This window comes from Leopardus geoffroyi, chromosome X, assembly GCF_018350155.1.
Source record: "Leopardus geoffroyi isolate Oge1 chromosome X, O.geoffroyi_Oge1_pat1.0, whole genome shotgun sequence".
Classification (NCBI taxonomy): domain Eukaryota; kingdom Metazoa; phylum Chordata; class Mammalia; order Carnivora; family Felidae; genus Leopardus; species Leopardus geoffroyi.
Window position 1 is genome coordinate 5,690,111 of NC_059343.1, and position 19,123 is coordinate 5,709,233.

The 19,123-nt window shown below is 41.5% G+C and overlaps 1 long non-coding RNA gene across 3 annotated transcripts in view; it reads left to right on the forward strand.

The window, feature by feature from the left end:
• The window catches only part of LOC123595302, a 546,512-nt gene that overhangs the window by 524,309 nt on the left and 3,080 nt on the right, over positions 1-19,123 (forward strand). The window lies entirely within an intron of this gene.

A 19,123-nucleotide genomic window follows, 5' to 3' on the forward strand; every position in this document is an offset into this window, starting at 1 on the left:
TTCTCCTGTCCATATAGTGCAGTTGCCGTCAACTGTGGGAATGAAATGCTACGAAAATGTATTTCTTTTCTTGGTACCCCAGGAAGTGTCCTCCCATCCACAAAGTGAACTTCAAAGTGTGGAAGGAGTTTTGTGTGTGTGGGGTTTTTTTTTTTTTTTTAATTCCCTTCTGGAGGTCATCCCACAGGCAGCCCCGGTTGGGCTGACGGTCCTCCATGTAGGGTGGGGTTCATAAAACAACCGATTGGGATGTAGGAAGAATGCATGAGAACTTACACTGACACGTATATCTACCTGAGTAATTAAGAGAGTGATTAAGATGTATTGATCCATGACATCTGGCTTGATGTTGACGCCTCGCGTGACAGATGGGATGTGTCTTGGGCTTGGAATGCAAGATATCCTGAGGGCAAGTTGGGAATTTGCACAGCAGGAGGAGCCCAGAGCAGCCTTTTCCTTAACTGCCAACTTTTTGCCTGATGTGACATACATACAGTTGAGTAGATTAGCCGATTATTTCACGTACGTTTAACTAATCTAGCCCCTCAAATTGATATGTAGCTTAAAACCCTCCTGTAAAAGAATTGTGGATTGAATATATGTATCCATCTATCAAGTCCCAAAGAGTTGGATAAGAGCACAGCTGGGTCTCCTGTTTAATCCTCGTAGAAACTTATCATGATGAGGTCCACACAATGACCATCTAATGAGATCAGAGAAGCAGTCACCCACCAGATGTGAAGTTACCAAGAGCATTATTTTAAAAAAAATTTTAATGTTTACTTATTTTTGAGAGAGAGAGAGAGAGACAAAGTGTGAGTGGGGGGAGACAAAGTGTGAGGGGGGAGGGGCAGAGAGTGAGACTCAGAACGTGAAGCAGGCTCCAGGCTCTGAGATGTCAACAAAGAGCCCAATGCAGGGCTTGAACTCACAAACCATGAGATCATGACCTGAGCTGAAGTCAGATGCTCAACCGACTGAGCCACCCAGGTGCCCCTGAAATGTGAATTTACATGCAATATTGTGAGTTATGAACCTTCCCCTCGTATATGTTATGTATTGAAATAATTATTAATTAGATTACTAAGCCAACATGAAATAATTCTTAATTAGATTACTAAGCCAACATAATGAGCAAGACAGTTGGATATTAGAGATGATACATATTTTAATGAGAATAGAAATGAATACACATCACTTATACATAAAAATACATGGAAAAATACTTTTACCTTATAATTTATGTCAACCTCATCCTTTTTCTACTTCTGTGTTGGTTGTTGTTTGTTTTCTTCTTTGATGCTTATTTATTTTAAGAGAGAGAGAGCGTGTACATGAGGCGAGGACAGGCAGAGAGAGAGGGAGACGGAGAATCCCAAGCAGGCTTCGCACTGGCTTGAACTCACACACTGTGAGGTCATCACCTGAGCCAAAATCAAGAGTCAGGCACTGAACCAACTGAGCCACCCGGGTGGCCCTCTGTGTTGGTTTTACAAAGAAATGGAATGTGAATATAGTAACGCATGCCATAACTTAGAGTGTAACAAATACCAACAAACTAAAGATGAAAGGTCTAAAATGTCCTACTCGTAGGAGTAAGTGAACAAAAATTGATTGGAGCCCATGGTTGTGCTTGCTGAGGAGAGGGGTCTGTGAGAGCAAAGCCCACCTCCCCCAGTGTTTCAGATGACATTCTCCTCTGTCATTCCCTCTCTGTGAAACTACTACTTTATGGTTCACAGGAGCCTTTCTTGAGTCTTTTGTGAAGTATAAGAAACAGTTGCTAACATCCTGCTCTAAGATTTTCTCAAATCCCCAAAATAATTGCCTCTAATGATGCCCTCTGCTTCAGACCCTAGGGGTGCGCCTTATCAGACAGGGAAACTGGTATAAACATAAAGGTGTGTCCGCTTTTTATAAAAATGGGCCTTAGCTATTTGAGAACATGTACCCACATCCATCCTGCTTCAGGTGAAACTGGGAAGGGGCTGCAGAAACAGCTCTTTCTAAAGAGGAAAGCCTCTCTCTTTCAGATATTTGGTTAAATTGTCCAACCAAAAAAAAAACAAAAACAGAACACACAGGGACTCCCTTCGTCTGCAGTGAGATCTCCCCTCCACTCCTGCTACAAAAATCCCCCCCAATCCTCAGTCCTAATACATCATCCACCCCTCCATCCTCTCTCTCCACCTGAGTTTCACCTGCACCCCCATTCGAATCCCTGGCAGTCAGAATGGGTCTGTCTTTTTTTACTTGAGTAGAGTTGACAACCAATGTTGCACGAGTTTCAGGTGTACAACGTGATGATTTCATAAGTTTATGCACTGTGCTGTGTTCACCACGGCATAACTACCATCTGTCCCACGACACCACTGTTACTTACCACAGTTTCCTCATCCATTCATCTACTGTGAGGCATTTAGGTTGCTTCCACGTATTGGCTATTGTAAACAATGCTTCAGTAAACATAGGGTGCGTATAGCTTTTCAAATCAATGTCTTTGTTTTCCCTGGGTAAATACCCAAAGGTCAAATTACTGGATTATATGGTATTGCTATTTTGTATGTTTTTGAGGAAGCTTCATATGGTTTTCCAGAGTGGCTGCCCCAATTTGCATTCCTGCCAACAGTACACGAGGGGTCCTTTTTCTCCACATCCTCACCAACACTTCTTGCTTTTGATTTTAGCTGTCTGACAGGTATGAGGTGGTCGCTTTGATTTGTTTCTCTGATGATGAGTGATGTTGAGTATCTTTTCATGTGTCTGATGGCCGTCTGGATGTCTTTGGAGAAATGCATGTTGATGTCCTCTACTTATTTTTTTTAATTGGGTTATTTGTTTTCTGGTGTTTGGTTGTAGAAGTTCTTTATTTTGGATACTAACCCCTTACCACACAGGCTATTGGCAAATATCTTGTCCCATTCAGTAATTGTCTTTTACTTTTGTTGACGGCTTCCTTTGCTATGCATCTTTTTACCTTGATGTAGTCCCAATAGTTTATTTTTACTTTTGTCTCCCTTGCCTCTGGAAACAGACCTAGAAAAATTAGGCTATAGCTGATGTCAGAGAAATTACTGCCTGTGCCCTCTTCTAGGATTTTTGTAGTTTCAGATCTTATATTTAGGTCTTTAATCCATTTTGAGTCTATTTTTTATGTCTGATGTAAGAAAGTGGTCCAGTTCATTCTTTTGCATGTAGCGGTTCTGTTTACCCAACACCATTTGTCAAAGAGACTGTCCTTTTACCATTGTATACCCTTGCCTTCTTTGTTGAAGATGAATTGACTGTATACTGGTGGGTTTATTTCTAGGCTCTCTCTTCTGTTCCACTGATCTTTGTGTCTGTTTTTTTGCCCATACCATACTGTTTTGATGACTACAGCTTTGCAACGTATCTTAAAATCTGGGACTGTGATACCTCCAAGTTTTGTTCTTCTTTCTCAAGATTGCTTTGGCTACTTAGGGTCTTTTGTGTTTCCATACAGATTTTAGGATTGCTTGTTTTAGTTCCGTGAAAAATTCTGGTGGTATTTAAATAGGGATTGCATTAGGTCTGTAGATCACTTTGGGTAATATGGAAATTTTAACAATATTTGTTATTCCAATCCATGAGCATGGAATGTCTTTCCATGTGTTTGTGTCTTCAATTTCTTTCATCAGTGTTGCAAACTTTTCAGAGTACAAGTCTTTGACATCCTGGTTAAATTTACTCGTGGGTATTTTACATGTTTGATGCAATTGTAGATGGGATGTTTTCTTAATTTCTCCTTCTGGTTCTTTATTATTGGTGTATAGAAATGCAAAAGATTTCTGTATGTTGATTTTGTATACTGTGACTTACCTGAATTCATGTATCAGTTCTAGCATTTTTTTATGGAGTCTTTCGGGTTTTCTACATAGAGTATCATGTTGTCTGCAAATAGTGACTTCATCCTTGCCAATCTGAATTCCTTTTATTTCTTTGTGTTGTCTGTTTGCTGTGGCTGATGGTTGCTTCAGTTTGAACCAATTCTTTACTCCTCTCCCCACCTTGTTTTTGGTATATGGTGTCATACTTTGCACCTTTTTATTTTGTGAATTCCTTGACTGATTTTTATCAATATGCTTATTAATTTTACTGCTTTTGTGCTAGCTACTTTTTTTTACTCCTACTCATGTTTTTTCCTTTCCACTCAAACAGTCCCCTTTAAAATTTCTTGTAAGTCTGGTTTAGTGGATGAACTATTTTAACTTTTGTTTGTCTGAGAAACTCTTTATCTCTCCCTCTATTCTGAATGACAGCCTTGTTGGATAGGGTATTCTTGGTTGCAGGTTTTTTCTTTCAGCACTTTGAATTTATCATGCCACTGCCTTCTAGCCTGCAAAGTTTCTGCTGAAAAATCTGCTGATAGCCTTATCAGATTTACTTTGTATGTAAGTGTTGTCTTTTCTTTTGATGCTTTAAAAATGTTATCCTTATCACTACTCTTTGCCATTTTAATTACTGTATGTCGTGGTGTGGACCTCCTTGGGTTGATTTTGTTGGGGGCTGTCTGTGCCTCCTGGATCTGGATTTCTGTTTCCTTCCCCAGATTTAGGAAGTTTCCAGATATTGTTTCTTCAAATAATAATAATTCTGCCACCTTTTCTTGCTCTTCTTCGGTGATCCCTATAATGTCGGTATTATTATGCTTGATGTTGTCACTGAGTTCCCCAAGTCAGTTCTCATTTTTTATAACTCATATTTATTTCTCCTGCTCAGCCTGATTGCTTTCCACCACTCTTCTCCTCCAGGTCACTGATCTTTTCTTCTGCTTCCTCTAGTCTCCTATTTATTCCATCTCAGGTATTTCTAATTTTAATTATTGAGTCCTTCATCTCTGATTGTTTTCTTTTTAAGTTTTCTCTTTGTTGAATTTCTCACTGAGAGCCTCCACGCTTTTCTCAAGTCCAGTGAGTATTTTACCATAACTTAAATTCTCTATCGGGTGTATTGCTCACATCTGTTTATCTCCCTTGCTGTGATCTTGTCCTATTCTTTCATCTGGGACATATTCCTCTGTCTCCTCATTTTGTGTAACTCTCTGTTTCTATGTGTTAGGTAAGTCAGCTACATATCCTGCTCTTGAAAGTAGTGTCCATATGAAGAAGTCCTGTAGGGTTGTGCAGTATAGTGTCCTCTGTTCATCAGGGCCTGGCACTTCTGGGGTGTCTCCTATGCATTTTGAATGCACCCTACTATCATGGCTGAGCCACTTTTCCCTTCAGTGCAGTCGTTTGCAATGGCTCTCTACCCGTTGTGGGCAGTTTGGTCCCTGTGTTAATTGTGGGCCAGTCTGGGCCCACATTTGGCTCAAGTGAGTCAGACCAGGTGTTTGCTAGAGATGCAGTAGCACAGAATGCAAGATACTTTCCCTGTGCTGTTCCCAGAGAAGTTTTTGCTGGTGAGCAGAGACTAGAGTCAGGCCAGAGGTCTGCCCCCAGCCCACTCCTAAGGCCACGTTCAGACTGATGTGTGTGGTTACCTTCCCCTCTCCCTGGGGCAGGAGTCACTCTGACACTGCCAGGTTTTGTTCCTCTATTTTTATATAAAAAATTGTAAAGGGGAAAAAAAAAGTTGGCAGGTGGAGCCACTGGACATTAACAATAACGAGTGGCCAGTGAGCAGATCCAAAATTGCTAGAGCTCTCTGGTAAGAGAGGAAATCAAATGAAAGCAACATTAGATATTATTTCTTAACCAACATATTCACATTCTGAAAGCATTATCGTAGACAGTGTTGACAAAGAGGTGGGGAAATGGGGTGACACAGAAAATTGTGCTATGACTATCAGCTTCTGAAATAAATTACATATTCTGGAATCTGTTTTAAATGTCTGTTCCAATAATACCTACAGGTGTACCTACAGATATACGTACAAGGAGATATATGTACTCATGTTCATATTTAAACATAGGTTTAGGGGCACCTGGGCGGCTCAGTCAGCGAAGCGTCTGACTTCAGCTCAGGTCATGATCTCACAGTTGGTGGGTTCAAGACCCCGCGTCGGGCTCTGTGCTGACACTGTGCAGTCTGGTTCGGATTCTGTGTCTCCCTGTCTCTCTGTCCCTCCCCTCTCATGCTCTGTCTCTCTGTCCAAAATAAATAAAAATTTTAAATATACATTTAAGTAAATTTATAATTTAAAAATACATTTATACTTAAATGTAAAGTTAAATAGTAAGACACACACACAAATTACAGGGTGGGGATCTACACATGAACACAGATGGAAGTACAAGGACTTATACATGAACAAGAATATAATGACAAATTTGGGAAAAACCAACCGTCAAACTCCGTCCATAGGAAAGAGGTTATACAATTTATGGTTTTCCAATCAGTGACATTCTAATTACAAAGAATGTCTAGATTTATGTGCATGGGCATGGAAAGATCAATAAGATGTTAATAGATGAGAAGGCACGTTGGAGAACAGTGTGTGTGGTTTGATTGAGTTTTCATAAAAAGGCTTCACTCTGTAGAAGCCTGGAGGGAAGGATACAGTGGGAAGCTGAAAATGTCAGTAATGAGTGGCTCCCGGAAGCTGAGGAGTCAAGGGGTAGAAAATGGGAAATTTTATATTGAGTCTGTCTTCGTCTACTGTGTGGATGTGTTATTCTGAGAACGTGCAATTCAGGCACTAGGGAAGCAGATCAGTGGTTCCCAGACATGTCGACATCTGAATTAAAACTGCCGGTAGAATTGAGGTTGATCCTCCGCTGACTTGAAAATAGGGAAATTAGCCCGGATCATCTGGATGGGCCCAGTGTCAATACTGGACCCACACTGTGGAACAGAGAAGCAAAGAGAAGGCAGGGGTAATGTGGTGCTAGAAGCACTCAACCGCATGACAGCTGGGGCGGTGGGAAGAGGGGTCTCACACCAAGCATGCAGGCAGCCCGCAAGAGGAGGACCAGCGCAGAAAACAGGTTCCCAGGATCGTGCTCCCTCCTCAGGTTTTCTGGGCCTGTTGCACCAAGGACACAGGCTCTCTTTGTGTACAGTTTACAGCATGCCAAGCACAAAGGTTTGGCTGCAGAGGGAGAGAAAGAGAAAGGAATGGGGAGGTGGGAGGGAGAGAGAGAATTAACTCAGGGTATTCTCCAATTCCATGTGTTGTATAGGAAGGTCTGGAAGACCATGGAATCGTGGACGCGAGTTTAAGCAGGGTAATAGGGAACTCATACAAATTTTAAATGGAATGATGAAGTGTGGCCATTAAGGGTGACACACAGAGTTGGGCTTTTTTTTTTTTTTTAAGTTTTTTTATTTTGAGAGAGACCGTGTGAGCAGGGGACAGGCAGAGAGAGAGGGGGACAGAGGATGTGAAGCAAGCTCTGTGCTGACAGCAGTGAGCCCCCTGCAGGGCTTGAACCCATGAACTGTGAGATCATGACCTGAGCCAAAGGACTTCAACCGACTGAGCCACCCAGGTGCACCCAGAATTTGACTTTCTTAGAAAACAAACAAACAAACAAACAAACACCATCACATGGGGAAGAATTCCTGTATTGGTCACCACACTGAATTCTCCACTTTACCCTGGGTGGCCCTGGGAGCACACCGCCAGGCCATCTGCACGCAGACCATTGTCTGCCTTCCCAACTGGGCTCCAGCTTCAGGATGGAATCCCTGTGTGTTTGACATCAGATAGTCCACTCAGAGCTCCCACCCCCATTCCTAATTAACGGCTCATCACTGAACTGGGCCGTCAGCTCCTGCAGGCATCCCTGGGTTGACAAAGCTTTATTTATGGCTGCAGATAAACTCTTTTCCTTTATGCCAGAAGTGACTGCAAGGCCCCCTCCCAGCGGCAAAGCCCAGCCTTTGTTTCTGTGACTAAAGACTTCTTGCCTTTGGAATCTGGACAGACATCAAGAAATCTGCGTGCAGCCAAGTCCGAAATGTTCTGGGGGAATAGGAGGCAATAGACAACAGCTACACAACAAAAACCGACCTTTGCCAACGATTTCTTAAGGCAGTAAAACGTTCATGCAAAAGGTTCACCTTTTCAAGACTTTCCAGAGACAAGCGCCATGCATCTCCATAAAATACGCTTTTCGGGTTCTCAGATGCACTCTGCTCCACTACAGTGAAATGCATGTTGATTTAAGCCGATCTCACGTAACGTGGCGGGGTGCCGTTGGCTTCCTGCAGATGCCAGGCCCCTTGGCAGGACGGAGACTCTGTTCTCCGTCACTCCTCCCCGGTGTTTTCCTTTGCTTTTTACAGGTGCTGGGTTGTCATCAACTGGATAAATGCTGGTGTTTTGGCTCCGGGCCTTCCTTGAGGAAGCTGGCATTTGCCCAGATGACAGTACAGCACCTGTAGACGCTCAGCAGTGAAGGTACAAAGTGGTCTTTGTGCACACAGCGGTGGGGTGCTCCCGCCTGCACGTGGGAGGCAGCAGCGGGACCAGCCTGTGCCTCTCCTGGCATGTCAACAGAATCTGGCCGGGGCTTCGGTTTGGTAACACTTCTGGGAGCCTCCGTGAGAGTGCCACAGGACACTCTGATATATGATGCTGGCAGGGAACCACAGCTCGTTGGCATCTTCTCCAGCCTGGAACCAGAGTCACACCCGCCATTTTGGATGAAGGAAGTGTTGTTGTAAGTGACTCTGATAACAAAGGAGACACGAATATGCTTTGCGTCACGGGTCCTGGAAAGGCTGGCGCATCTTTTATCAACCACTCCCTCTGGCGTGACTACCTTTGGGAACAGAGTTCCAGTAAGTACTTCCATTATTAAATCTTAAATCATTGCATACAACAAAGCTGGAAAAGAGTTGTAATCATCTTCATGTGGACAAACAGTAATACTCATCAATGTACTCATCAGTCAATGAATGAACTGTTTTTAAATTAAGGAAGATAATTGCTTAATGACATTTACATTGATCATTTGACATAATTCATTCAGTAACACTTCTTTCTATACAAATAAACTTATTTGTTTACAATAAACACAGTTTACTATAAATTTATTTCTATACAAATGCAGTAAAAAAAAATTGGGAAGCATTCACCCCCATAAAATGTTCACAAACATGCACCTTCACCTTACAGTCTGACTTAGCAGATACTGAATACTCAGCAAGCTGGTACTGAGCCAAACACACAAACCTCAGCATTTATATTCCAAACCAGAATGTGTAGTCATACCCAGCCTGCAAAAGGAGCTTTTTAGTTCAGAAGACCTCCAGCCGAGACTTCTAAATTTACCATCAGATTGGCCACTTGACAGGAAATGATGACAAGGGGGGACCATGCAAATATTTGCCAACCCCAACGTGGTGCATCATTGCTAACAAAAGAGAAGACTGCACAAATACTGTACTTTCATTCAAGTCTTGACTAAGTCCTTAAAAGTATGCCTCCTGAAGGTTCACAAATGCACTCAGAAACTAAAAAGCAAGGATAATTTTCCATGTAAAATAATGAAACAATTAAGATTTCTGGCCTATCTGGTTAAGGGAGGGAGGAAAGAAAAAAGGGAAAGATTTTGTAGGAGAACTTAAACTTTACCCATATTGTGATTAATATACAGGCCAGTCGGCAAACCCAAGTGGTAGTTCAAGAAAAGCTAGGTTGCAATCAAGTTGCAGAAGTGATCGGTTCAGCACCGAGAGTTTGGATAACCCTGTAAGGCAGTGGTAGTCGCTCTGGCTGCATATTAGAATCAATTCGGAAGCTCTTAAAACATTCCACCATGAAGATCTGATGGAATCCAACAGAAAACACAAACAAACCCTTCTATGTATCAAGTCACATTGACGTTTGACTTGATCTCCATCTATACATAAACGTATTTAGTATCGCATACATTCAGAATCGTATACATTTCATACATATATGCATAGTATTTCACACACACACATAACATCATGTGCTTACTTACAGGCTACCTAGTACCTTTTTAAAAAGTTGCGATTACAGGGGCGCCTGGGTGGCTCAGTCGGTTAAGCGTCCGACTTCGGCTCAGGTCATGATCTCGCGGTCCATGAGTGCGAGCCCCGCGTCGGGCTCTGTGCTGATTTCTCGGAGCCTGGAGCCTGCTTCGGATTCTGTGTCTCCCTCTCTCTCTGCCCCTCCCCCGTTCATGCTCTGTCTCTCTCTGTCCCAAAAATAAATAAACGTTAAAAAAAAATTTTTAAAAATTGCAATTACAGTATAGTTAAGATACAGTGTTATATTAGTTTTAAGTGCACAATATAGTGATTCAACAATTCTATACATTGCTCAGGGCTCATCACGATAAGTGTGCTCTTAATCTCCATCGCCATGTGAACCCATCCCCCACCCGCCTCCCCTCTGGTAACCACCAGTTTGTTCTCTAGAGTTAAGAGTCTGTTTGGCTTGCCTTTCTTTGTTGATTCATTCTATTTTCCAAACTCTAGATAGGTGTGAAATCACGTGGTAGTTGCCTTTCTCTGACTTATTTCACTTAGCATTGGACCCATCTAGTGTCATTGTAAATGGCAAGATTTCATTATTTTTGATGGTTGAGTAATATTTCATTGTATAAAAATACCCCATCTTCTTTATCCATTCAGTGGACACTTGGGCTGCTTCCATAATTTAGCCACTGTAAATAATGCTGCATTAAACATAGGGGTGCATATACCTTTTCAAATTAGTGTTTTTGTAGGGTTTTTTTTTTTTTTTTGGTAGATAACCCATTAGTGCAATTACTGGGTCATAGGGTAGTTCTATTTTTAATTTTTTGAGGGACCTCCGTACTGTTTTCCAAAGTGATTGCACCAGTTTACATTCCCATCAACAGTGCACAAGACTTCTTTTTTCTCCAGATCCTTGCCAACACCTGTTGTTTCCTGTGTTCCTGATTTTAGCTATTCTGACAGGTGTGAGGTGATATCTCTTCATGGTTTTGATTTGCATTTCCTTGATGATGAGTGATATTGAGCATCTTTTCATGTGTCTGTTGGCCATCTGGATGTTTTCTTTGAGGAAATGTCTGTTCTTGTCTTCTGCCCATTTTTTAATTGGATTATTTGGGGTGTTTTGATGTTCACTTATATGTTATTTATATATTTTGGATACTAACCCTTTATTGGATATGTCACTTGCAAATATCTCCTCCCATTCAGTAGGTTGTCTTTTAGTTTTGTTGATGGTTTCCTTTCCTGTGGAGAAGCTTTTTATTCTGAGGTAGTCCAAATGGCTTATTTTTCATCTTGTTTCCCTTGCCTCAGGAAACATATCTAGAAAAATGTTGCTACAGCCTATGTCAGAGACATTATTAACCTGTGCTGTGTTCTAGTATTTTTATGGTTTCAGGCCTCACATTTAAGTCCCTAGTCTATTTTGAGTTAATTCTTGTATACGGTGTAAGAAACTGGTCCAGTTTCATTCTTTTGCATGTAACTGTCCACTTTTCACAGCACCATTTGTGGAAGGGACTGTCTGTTTCCCATTGCATATTGTTGCCTCTTTTGTCAAAGATTAATGACTGTAATTGTTGGTTTATTTCTGGGCTCTTCATTCTGTTCTACTGATCTGCATGTCTGTCTTTGTGTTAGTGCCATACTGTTTTGATTACTACAGCTTTGTAGTGTATCTTGAAATATGGGATTGTCATTCCTCCAGTTCTTATTTTTGAAGATTGCTCTGGCTGCTTCTAGGAGGATTTGTTGTAACTCTGTGAAAGATGCTGTTGGTATTTTGATAGAGAGTGCATTAAATCTGTAGAATGCTTTAGGTGGTATGGAAATTTTAACAATATTTATCTTCCAATCCATGACCATGGAGTATCTTTCCATTTGTTTGTGCTGTCTTCAGTGTCTTTTATCAAAGTTTTATAGTTTTCAGAGTATAGGTCTTTCACCTCCTTGGTTAAGTTTACTCCTAGATGTTTACATTTTTGGTGCAATTGTAAATGGGACTGTTTTCTTAATTTCTCTTTCTGCTACTTCATTGTTAGTGTACAGAAATGAAATGGATTTTTTTTAAATTTATTGTCGAGTTGACTAAGATACAGTATATACAGTGTGCTCTTGGTTTTGGAGGTAGATTCCCATGGTTCATCGCTAACATCCAACACCCAGGACTCATCCCAACAAGTGCCCTCCTCAGTGCTCATCACCCATTTTCCCCTTTCCCCCACCCCCATCAACCCTCAGTTTGTTCTCTGTATTTAAGAGTCTCTTATGGTTTGCCTTTCTCCCTCTCTAACTTTTTTATTTCCCCTTCCCCTCCCCCATGGGTTTCTGTTAAGTTTCTCAGGAAACACATAAGAGTGAAAACATATGGTATCTGTCTTTCTCTGTATGGCTTATTTCACTTAGCATCACACTCTCCAGTTCCATCCACGTTGCTACAAAGGGACATATTTCATTCTTTCTCACTGCCACGTAGTACTCCATTGTGTATATAAACCACAATTTCTTTATCCATTCATCAGTTGATGGACATTTAGGCTCTTTCCATAATTTGGCTGTTGTTGAGAGTGCTGCTATAAACATTGGGGTACAAGTGCCCCTATGCATCAGTACTCCTGTATCCCTTGGGTAAATTCCTAGCAGTGCTATTTCTGGGTCATAGGGTAGGTCTATTTTTAATTTTTTGAGGAACCTCCACACTGTTTTCCAGAGCAGCTGTACCAGTTTGCATTCCCACCAACCGTGCAAGAGGGTTCCTGTATGAAATGGATTTCTGTATATTGATATTGTATCATACAACCTTACTGAATTCCTTTGTTACTACTACTACTAGTCTTTAGTGTTTTCTCCATATGATGTCATGTCATCTGCAAATAGGGAAAGTTCTACTTCTTTCTCTAACCTGGATACATTTTATTTCTTTTCCTTTTCTGATTTCTATGGCTAGGACCTCCAGTACTGCGCTGAATAGAAGTGGTGGGAGTGGACATCCTTGTGTTGTTCTGGATCTTAGGGGAAAGCTGAAATTTTTTCACCACTGAGCATGATGTTAGCTGTTGATTTTTCACAGATGCCCTTTATTATGTTGAAGTGTAGTCCCTCTAAATCTACTTTGTTGAGGGTTTTTATCATGAATGGATGTTCTACTCTGCCAAATGCTTTTTTTGTATCTATTGAAATGATCATATGGTTTTTATTCTTTCTCTTGTTGATGTGATGTTATCACATTGATTAATTTGCAAATATTGAACCATCCTTGCATCCCAGGAATAAATCCCACTTGGCCATAGTGAATAAAATTTTTTAATGTATTGTTGGATTTTTTTTGCTACTGTTTTGTTGAGGATGTTTGCACATATGTTTATCAGAGACATTAGCCTGTGGTTCCCTTTTTTTTTATGGTGTTTTTATCTGGTTTTGATATCAAGGTAATGCTGGCCTTACAGAATGAATTTGGAAGCTCTCCTTTCTCTTCTATTTTTTGGCATAGCTTGCAAAGAATAGTTATGAACTCTTCTTTAATGTTTGGTAGAATTTCTCTGTGAAGCTACCTGGTCCTGGACTTTTGGTTATTGGGAGGTTTTTAATTTTTTTTTTTAATTTCAGTATAGTTAACATACATCGTTATATTAGGGTCATCTTGGGAGCTTTTTTGATTACTGATTCAATTTCATTTCTGGCAGTCAGGCTGTTCGAATGATATATTTCTTTTTAAATATATTTTTATGAACATTTTTTTACATGTAAATTTTACTTAATATACAATGCAATATTGGTTTCAGGAGTAGAATTCAGTGATTCCTCACTTATATATCTATATCCTTCTGAGTCAGTTGTGGGAGATATATGTTTCAAAGAATTTATCCATTTGTTCTAGGCTGTCCAGTTTGTTGGCATATAATATTTTATAATATTCTCTTATAAATCCTTTGTATTTCTACGCTGTTGGTTGCTTATTTCTGTTTAACCTCTGATTTTACTTGAATCCTCTCTCCCTCTTTATTCATTGACTCATTTATATATATTTTGATGAATGTGGCTAAAGGTTTATCAGTTTTGTCGATCTGTTCAAACAGCCAGTTCCTGGTTTCACCGATCTGTTCTTTTGGGTTTTTTAGTTTCTATTTTGTTTCTTTCTGCTGTAATCTTTATTGTTTCCTTCCTTCTACTGTTTTGGGGTTTTATTTCTTCTTCTTTGTATAGCTTATTTAGTTGTAAGTTTAGGTTGTTTCTTTATGATTTTTCTTGCTTCTTGAGGTAGACTTGTATCCCTATAAACTTCCCTCCTGGATTAGCTTTTGCTGCACCCCAAAGATTTTTGACCGTTTCATTTTGTCTGCCTGTGGTTTTTTTTTCCCCTCTTTGATTTCCTGGTTGATCCATTCATCATTTAGTAACATCTGATTTAACCTCCATGTGTTTGGGTTCTTTCCAGATTTTCTATTGTGGTTGATTACTAGTTTCATGGCATTATGGTCAGAAACAATATATGACATGACTTTAGCTATTTTTATTTTGTTGACACTTGTTTTGTGGCTTGACATGTGATCTTTTCTGGATAATATTCCAAGTGCACTTCAAAAGAATGTGTCTTCTGCTGTTTTAAGATGGAATGTTCTGAATATATCTATTAGATCCTTCTGGTCCAGTGTATTATTCAAAGCTACTGTTCTCTTGTTGATTTTCTGTTTGGATGATCTATCCATAGACATAAGTGGGGTGTTTAAGTCCCCTACTATTTTATATTATTGATTACTTCATTTATGTTTGTTTTTAGGTGTTTTATGTATTTGGATGCTTTTATGATGGGTGCATAAATATTTGCAATTGTTATATCTTGTTGGATTGTCCTCTTTATGATTAGAGAGTGTCTTTCTTTGTTTCTTGTTACAGTCTTTGTTTCAAACTCTATTTTGTCCATTATAAGCATTGGTACTCAGGCTTTCATATCACTTCCATTTGCGTGATAAATGCTTTTCCATCACTTCACTTTCTGTCTTCATGTGTCCTTAGGTCTGAAATGAGTTTTTTGTAGGCAGCGTGTAGATGGATTTTTTTTTATCCATTCCGCCATCCTGTATCATTTGATTGGAGCATGTAGTCTCTTTACATTCAAAGTATTTATTGATAGGTATGTATTTATTGTCATTTTGCTACTCGCTGTATGGTTTTTCTGGTTCTTCTCTGTTCCTCTCTTCTCTTGCTCTGTTCTCAGTTACTTGGCTTTCTTTAGTGACATACTTGGATTCCCTTCCCTATTTTTCACATATCTGTTACTGATTTTTGATTTGTGGTTACATTAGGTTTGCATATAACATCTTATGCATATAGCAGTGTATATTTTGTAGGTAGTTGGTTATGTTCGTACCATTTTTTTAATGTTTATTTTTATTTTTGACAGAGAGAGACAGAGCATGAGCAGGGGAGGGGCAGAGAGAGAGGGAGACACAGAATCCGAAGCAAGCTCCAGGCTCTGAGCTGTCAGCACAGAGCCCGACATGGGGCTCGAACTCACAGACTGCAAGATCATGGCCTGAGCCGAAGTTAGACACTCAGTCAACTGAGCCACCCAGGCACCCCTGTACCATTTTTTAAATAATTTTTTTAAAAATGTTTATTTATATTTGAGAGAGAGAGAGAGAGCAGGGGAAGGGCAGAGAGAGAAGGAGACACAGAATCTGAAGCAGGCTCCAGGCTCTGAGCTGTCAGCACAGAGCCTGATGCAGGGCTCAAACCCACGAACTGTGAGATCATGACCTGAGCTGAAGTCAGACGCTTAACAGACTGAGCCACCCAGATGCCCCTATACCCTTTTTTAAAATGTTTAATGTTTATTTACCTTTGAGAGAGAGAGAGAGAGAGAGAGAGAGTGCGCGAGCGCACTGGTGGGGGAGGGACAGAGAGAGGGAGACACAGAATCCGAAGCAGTCTCCAGGCTCTGAGCCTTCAGCACAGAGCCCAATGCGGGGCTTGAAACCATGAACCGTGAGATCGTGACCTGAGCCAAAGTCGGACGCCCAACCGACTGAGCCACACAGGCGCCCCCATTTGTACCCATTCTTTACTCCTCTCCCCCGTGACACACGTTTTATGTATATGGTATCACACTTTACATCCTTTTATTTTGTGAATCCCTTGATTGATTTTTATAGATATACTTACTTTAACTGCTTCTGTGCTCCTACTTTCCTTACTCCTGCTTATGGTCTTTCCTTTCCATTCAAAACTATGCCTTCAACATTTCTTGTAGGGCTGGTTTGGTGGTGGGAATGGTGCCCACCAGCTCTTCAGTTCTTGAAGAAGTCTCCTGAGGATTTGTGCCCTTCTATCCTGTGCTCTGAGATTAGTCAACACATCTCCCTCCCATATACCCCAGTTGTTGTTCAAACTGTTGCTTCTATGTTGTACCTCAACAGTTCTTTGTTATGCTGCCACTTGATGGGCAGAGACTGAGTTTCCTCTCACCCTCTGGCTCTCCCAGAGCCGAGCCTGGTGATGTTTAAAATTCTAGGTGTTAAGCCCCAGGATTGTTAGAACTTAGAAGTCAAGTCCCTCTGGTTTTCAAAGCCAAACATTATGGGTATTTGTTTTCCCCATGTGGGTCCCCAGAGCTGGGGAGTGCCTGCTCTGGCTTCTCCTCCTCCCCCTTCTCTGTACCCACAGTGTCCCTCCCTCCCGCAGACAGTCCTGCAGGTGTTTGGTTCCCGAACACGTCTCTGCCCTTCCTATTCTCAATACGGCCTCTTTTCTACATTTAGTTGTGGAGAGTCTTGGGTCATTTCCTGGCTTATTTACACTCATGTGGGTGCATTCATATGATTATAGCTGTAGGACAAGGGGAGCCTAGGATCCTCCTCTCTGTCATGTTGTACACAGTACCTTTTGTAACTTGAGCTTATGGAGGACAGGCTGACAGGCAGAAGAGTCTAGTGGCCTGATACTCATGGCCCAGGTTCATTTTCAGACTTTGTAACTCACTAGCTACCTGATCTGGAGCTGACTTAACTCGTATCTCACTTTCCTCAGCTTTAACATGCTGCCATCCCCTTAGGATGATTGAAGAAATGAATGAACTCATGCAAATAGCACACTTAGCCAAGTGCCTCACTGTTACTGCACCCTCAGTAAATGTTAGCTGTAGGGGTTAATTCTATTAGCTGTTTCCCTTGTAAACTACAGAGAGGGCCTTATGATCGACCCAGCGCAATACCCAGAGGGTGCACTCAACGAAGGCATGAGGAATGGTTTCCATTATTCGTAATGCAGCCAATTGCTTTTGATGGGCTGTCGTTTGAGATGAGGAAGGAGATATCTGGGACAAAGAGGTCAATCAGAATCAGTTTTGGATTGCACGCAGTCTGGGGCTGGAAGTTCACTGACAGATCGATTCTAATTGGCTGTCTTTGACTACATGTAAATCACTACAAGCTGCCTCTCTGAAAGCTGTTTCATCAGGCCACAAAGGATTATAATTTCCACTAACGGCACACTAGAACATCCAAGCTGTGTCTGACCACCTATATGTTGTATCAGTATGTGCCACAGTAAATCCCCAGGTACCAAGAGAAGACTGGGCTATCTCTAGGTATACCTGCGTCTGTCTGCATGTGGGACTATCTGCATGTGTACTCAGTGTCTGTGTGTCTGTCTTCGCATATGATTCAGTGAAGCATAAAATGTGGTCAGAAAACTTCACTCCAGTGCAATCCAATTGTATGCTACAGTATGACTCTGTACTCCTTCAGCTCTGCGAGCAGGAATGTCTATACCATTTGTCGTTCATTCATATCTTCCCATCGTCTGGAAGAGTGGTTCTCCACATCAGGCACATACGAGAATTAGCTGGGGAATTAGCTTTCAAACAGCTCTGTTGTCCACACGTCACTCCACGTCTGAAGGTACCAGAAGACACTGGTCTTCTTCAAAGCCTCCCAGGGGATTCAAGTAGGCAGCCAGTTCTGAGAGCCACTGACCCAGGGTCATGCTAATAACCAGGGGCGATCATTCAAAACTCAATCTTTACATGTTACAGTAATCTGAGACTGGAAACTTCCCTACTTTGGGCAGCGTTTACTGTTGTAGATAATGAATTTCAGTTTCCTTTTTTTTTTTTCTTTCTCAAAGCTACTTGTAGACCATGGATATGCACCCAGATTACTGTTAGTCCATGAAATGACTTTTCAAATCTATACATTTTAATTACACTTAAATTTAGTTTCACTGAACAAGACCGGTTTCTCAGACATGCAGCCTCTTCACCATGACGTATACCTGTGCATATAGGTAGATATATTAGGTATACAGGTATATCTATATTAGGATTGCTAACATTTGTTTTCTATCGAAGTGAGACTCATGTAAACACGTGGTAAAAGTGTGCAACCCAGTAGCATTTGGTACATTCGCAATGTTGTGCAACCATATCCTGTAGGTACCGAGCGTTTCCATTAATTCCAGAGGGAAGCCCTGTGCCCGTGGAGCAGTCACTGGCATGCCCCCACCCCGAGCTCCTGGCGACCACTCATCTGCCTTCTGCATGGGGATTTCCTGAGTCCAGACGTCTGATAAAAATGCAGGCATACAGGGGCACCTGGCTGGCTCGGTCAGTTGAGCGTCTGGCCTTGGCTCAGTTCATGAGCTGTGAAGTTCATGAGTTCGAGCCCCACATCAGGCTCTCTGCTGTCAGCACGGAGCCTGCTTCAGATCTTCTGTCCCCTTCTCTGTCGGCCCCTCCCCCACTCACGGTCTCTCTCTCTCTCTCTCTCTCTCTGTCTCTCAAAAATAAGCATTTAAAAAATGCAGTCCTACAGTATGTGGCCTTTGGGGTCTGGATTCCTACATGTTATTGCTAATTGTTTTTAAAGAACCTGTCACCACTGTGATTTGAAAATTCCGCAGTGATGTTCAGAACATGTTTCTGTCTGTGGCTCACCTGCCAGTATGAGTCTTATCACTGTGGCTTCCAAAACGTGTCCCCAATCTGTTGGCTTCCCTGCACATCTGTGACCGTTGCATTTTAATCCGCAATCCCGTCTTTGCCAGGACAAAGGCCACGTCTTCGGCCTGATCTGCCCCCTTATTTTTCTTCACACCAGCTCTTCTGCCCATGGCCGCCAGAGTGATCTTTAAAAATATTCGCGAGACCTTGAACTTCCTATCCTGGCCTCTCTCTCCCTGCATCCCACAGCGTCTCAGCTCCCCA